Source organism: Cupressus sempervirens, chromosome 7 (assembly GCF_028749045.1).
Source record: "Cupressus sempervirens isolate cs-2001-9-10 chromosome 7, ASM2874904v1, whole genome shotgun sequence".
NCBI lineage: Eukaryota > Viridiplantae > Streptophyta > Pinopsida > Cupressales > Cupressaceae > Cupressus > Cupressus sempervirens.
Genome location: NC_143124.1, coordinates 754,071,407 through 754,076,447, shown reverse-complemented (window position 1 = coordinate 754,076,447; position 5,041 = coordinate 754,071,407). Strand labels below are relative to the sequence as shown.

General features: G+C 36.8%; 1 pseudogene; it reads right to left on the bottom strand.

Annotated features, from left to right (window-relative positions):
• Positions 1-1,173: 1,173 nt before the first annotated feature.
• LOC149549459 (peroxidase 72 pseudogene) lies at positions 1,174-4,302 on the bottom strand (annotated as a pseudogene).
• Positions 4,303-5,041: the final 739 nt, after the last annotated feature.

Below are 5,041 nucleotides of genomic sequence, written 5' to 3'. Positions count from 1 at the left end.
GCATTGGGACTTTTGTACACCTAAGAGAGTGACTTGGTGTAGTTGATTTGGATCAGTAGTGATCCTTGTTTGTTTGGCTCGGGATAAAGGGGGAGTGTTGGAATATTAATTATGGTTGGTTGTTTCTTGCTAGAGCCAAACACCCACCTACCTCCCTGACGGCTTGCAGAATGATCAAATAAATTTATTGCTGGTAGGTGAAATTTTGAAATGCAGAAATGGGGGGAAAACAATTTTGCTGAAGTCAAAAGGAATGTTTTATCATTCATTCGACTAGTTGAGTTAGAGAGAAGAAGTTGAAGAGCTCAAAAGTTGCAGAGTAGAGAAGGAAGAAGGAAAAGTGATCAGCAGATCCATTGGTGCAGTGACAGGAGGAAGTGTTATTCATGCTTGCAGTTGCACGTGCTCCTTTGTGTCATTTTTTAAGTTGAATGTTTTATTATTTCATACATCCTGTTGAAGCATTGATTTCTCCAAGTGTTATTGTATGTAGCCATTAGAGCTGCAAGTTTGAAGTTTTATGAAGTTTGAAGTTTTAGGGTTATATTAGGGTTTTCTGGTTGAAGCCAAATTCTCCCAATTTTCTAATAGTTTGAATCCAAGTTGAATAGTAAGTTAACAGGCATACGTGATTCCATTGCTTCTTTTTCATTGTATTTGTGAAGTTTATTTGAAATTTTGAAGCTTTGAGTCTCTAGTTTCAATGGTGGAAATGTCCACGTCATAAGTCAGTCACTCAGTTTTCTCTTTAGTTTGAGTTTTAATCTTATAGTCTTTACCGAGTTCAGTTGGTACCTTCATCTATCGAGCTCCTCTCTACAATGGCTACTGGTCTCACTCGATGCTTTCTTTTACCGTGCTCTACCTTTCTTGTGGTTACCGAGTTCACTCGGTAATCACAATGTCTACCGAGTTCACTCGGTAATCTCTTTGTCTACCGAGTTCACTCGGTAATCTCTTTGTCTATCGAGCTCATTTGGTATCCTTTGGTTACCGAGTTGTGTGTCCTTCATTTACCGAGCTAACTCAGTAAACTCTCCTACCGCCTATTCTCTTTGGTTACCGAGCAAAATTTATCACTCGATAATAGTTGCTCCCGAGCAGTTTTTAGGGTTAGGTTGTGAGTTTCGTTTGTTTTAATATTTCTCACAATTTGTCTGCCCAGTCTTATTTTTAGTTCACGTGACCACATTTCTTTCTAACCTCTCCTCTATATCCAACTAAGGGCTTGATATTTCCCATCTTCACCATAGATTTTGCAAATTTCTCAAAGAACGTCTTCTCATTCTTAGTATATGCACTTACAACTGCTCTAGTAAGATAATTTGGAGTCCTTTTGATTTGTATAGAGCTTCTCATCAAAGATCAATAGCCCCTTGAAGCTTTCCAAGTTTTGGAAGTAGTGACTATCAAATTTAGTAGGGCTACCAACATCTAAGGTTGACAAGATATTGTCTCCTCTAGATCTTTGGCATTGTGATTTCAAATTTGTTGAATAACTTTGCTCCATTATCAAATTTGGTTTCCCATAAAGCCTTTGCCTGAAGCTTGTGCATCTAGAGTAACCAATGGTGTGCCCACCTACACAAGAATGTATTAGACATATTGTTAAACCTCTCTTGATTCATTTCAAATTCAATAGAAATACATTAAAAGTTAATTAAATAAGGATTGTCTAGAAAACATATAAAAGTCAAGAGAATTTAGTGAGTAACACGCTCTTTCTACTTATAGAAGCATAGTTCAGGCTACTCCTATTTACTTTCTCAAGGAGTTTGATGCTCTTTCTTAACAATTCCTTTGGAGTAGTGATTTGTGTAGCACTAAATAGAGTTTGATTAGCTAGGAGATTGTTTGTAGGCCTAAAGGAGGGTGATCTTGGTCTTTGATCAGCTCTCTTGAGTAGTCAAGTGTTGCTTGCTATGCTTTATTGGTGATGGTGCTCTGGACAACATCAACTTTGGGCTCGTATTATCACCCATAAATAGTTTTGTGTTGCTGATCCTTGCTCTATTTTTGCACTTCCTCTTGAAGGTCGTGGCTCAATGGTTTGGCATACTCTAAAGGCTGGTGTTGTGTTAGTTAAGAGAGGTCGGATATGTAATGGAGGCTCTAAGGCTTTGTTTTGGTCTAATGCTTGGGATGGATTCCCATCCATATTATCCATGTACCCTCATCTTCAGAATCTTTGTGATTCTTTTCATGTTGTTGGATGGGATAAGGTGGCTCATTACAAGACTCCTTATCAATTGGGACTTGTTATTGGTTTCAAATGGAAGCATTCTTCTGATTGGCCTCCTAGAGGCACAAACATGGATTGTCAGGAGCTTTCTCAAATTATGGCCTCTAGGGAGTGTTCTTCTTTTCTAGATTTTGATGTTTTGGCTTGGTGAGGTACCTTGTCTGGTAAATATCATGTCTCTACTAGGTATCAAGAGATAACTAGAAAATTATTTGGGAATGCTAAGGTGCCTTGGTGAAAGCAAGTTTGGAATAAAGTTTCTTGGTCCAAGTGCACTTTTTTCATATGGCTAGTGGCTCACAACTATTGTCTTATGTGAGATAATCTTTGTGAACATGGATTTTAGGGCCCCTCTTATTATGTTTTGTGTGGTAATGGGGTGGGGTTTGTCTCTCATCTATTCTTCCATTGCTCATTTTCTACTAAGCTATGGCACCTTTGGTGGAGTGCTCTGGGTTGCTCTTGTTAGCATGCTTCCTCTTTGCCTAATATTTGGGCCCGCTTGGGCAATGCTCCCTCCAAGTCCTCTCCTCTCCATGCTACTTGGATTGCTAGCCCATCATTCATTCTCTGGCATATCTGGTTGGAGAGGAATCATTGAATCTTCCAAGATGTTCAGCTTGGTGTCATGCATCTTTGGTGTAAGATCTAACATTCTCTTCAGGAAACTATTCTAGTGAACTGTGTGCTAAATCAAGGTATGGATCTAGTTGATCTTGCTATATGTAATCGCCTCAATTTTCAACTTTTGGATGGAGTTGCAACTCAAAGATATCAAAAAGTGACTAGGTAGCCTCAGCAATAGAGGAAAGGTTGGGTGAATCAAGATGGGCATTGGACTCCTCCTCCCCAAGGATTTTCGAAAATTAACATTGATGATTCTTTCCAGGGGAATCCAGGCCCTACTGGTATTGGGAGAGTGGCTCGGTGTAGCTATGAGGATGTTAAATTCTTTTTCTTAGTGCATAAGGGTGATTACACTAAAAATCTCATGGAGTCTAAGGCCATTTTATATGTTGTAGAATAGTGTTGTTTGCAGGGATGGCACAAGATTATCTATGATTCTGACTCCCAAGTGGTGGAAAACTTGCTTTCCTTGCAAGAGCTTGAGGATGTTAGTTGGTAGCTAGCCACTATTGTTAATCAAATTCTTCTCTTTTTTACCTCTCTTGAGTTCATTAGGTTTACTTACATTCCTCGTGAATGGAACAGAGTTGCTAATTATTTAGCCAAATGGGCTCCTAGTTATACTCTAGGCTAGAATATTATGGATAGGGGGAAACTTCCCTTAGAAATGGTGCAAGAATTTGATGAACTTGTTGCTCAGGGTAGAGCCCCTTGTTGAGATCTCCTTGTTGTAGTCCTTTTTATCTTAATAAATGTTTACCCCTCTTTTTCCACTAGTGAGTATCATTCAGTGTTGGTATTTTCATGTAATGATGATTAAGTTATGGTGCTATTGTTCTTATATCAAATTTGGTTTTTGGATTCGATTGTGTATGTTTTTGAGTATCAACATTCTAGATCACACTCGGTGATCCATCATCAAGGTCTATGATCCATCATCAAGTTTGAGCATCAACATTTTGGATTACACTCAGTGATTCATCATTGGGTTTCATGATCCATCATCAAGTTACAGAGTGTGACTTGGCGATGGATCATAGAATGTGATCCAAAACATTGATGCTAATAAACATACACAATCAAATCCAAAAACAAAATTCAATAGAAATGAATTGTACGAATCTGAAATTTATAGAAAATGTTCTTGTCATTAAATCTTGTTTAAATACTATCACTAAATTTAAATAGAAATAATATATTCCATTTATACCCTCATTGATTCATTAATCTAAATTGAAAGATCAATTCATAGTCCATATTTAACTTGAAAGTGCAACCAAATCTAGCTAGTTGAGACCTTTGAGTTTAGATTTGGTAATAAGGGTCTGCAAAGTTGAGTTTGGAGCAGGAATATTTTGATTGACTGCACTCAAACCTACACTTCTTGAATTCCTTCTTCGTAACACTACACTCCACTCTTCTCTCTCCACCATCGAATAACAACCCAACAAAGAAATGCACATTAGTATAATAGAGCCAGTCAATCAAGTGAACTATTAAATTTAGTAACATGCAATAGTAATGCAATCAATGGAATTATTTGACAATGTAAGAGAAAGTGCATAACCAAAAGAATAGAGTCCCTTGCTACACTAGATGGGAGGACAAGATTAAGCACAAGACACAACCCTTGGGAACTCTTTTTCCAACTCTAATTTAATTTGATCCACCACATCAAACCCTCTGATGGAATTGTTATTGGGCGTTGCTGTCTTTTCTCCCTTGAATGTTGGAGTGTTATCTAACAATTCTGAACCATCACAACCTTGTCATGCACAAACACAATATTGAGAAGATGTATTTTAATTTTGAACCACAACACTTAATTGACACTACTTGTAAAAAGAGATCAAGCATATTTTTGGGGACATCTAGAAAACACAATTATTTCTCATTAACTTTTAATGCAGTTGCAATCAATCAATTGTGTATAATTTGAAATAATAAAACTAATTTGTATTCTATATATAATTTATAAATATATTCATTTTATGTTATTTTGGGGCATTAAAGTATTATGATAATTTGATTTATTTAATCAATTTTATTTCTTGTATATCTAGGCTTGTGATGTACTTCCAAATAAATTTATCTCCTTGTGCTTTAGATTCATCTCTATATGTTTTTACCATCAATATTTAGGATCACACATCTTGTTCCTTTATATTTCTC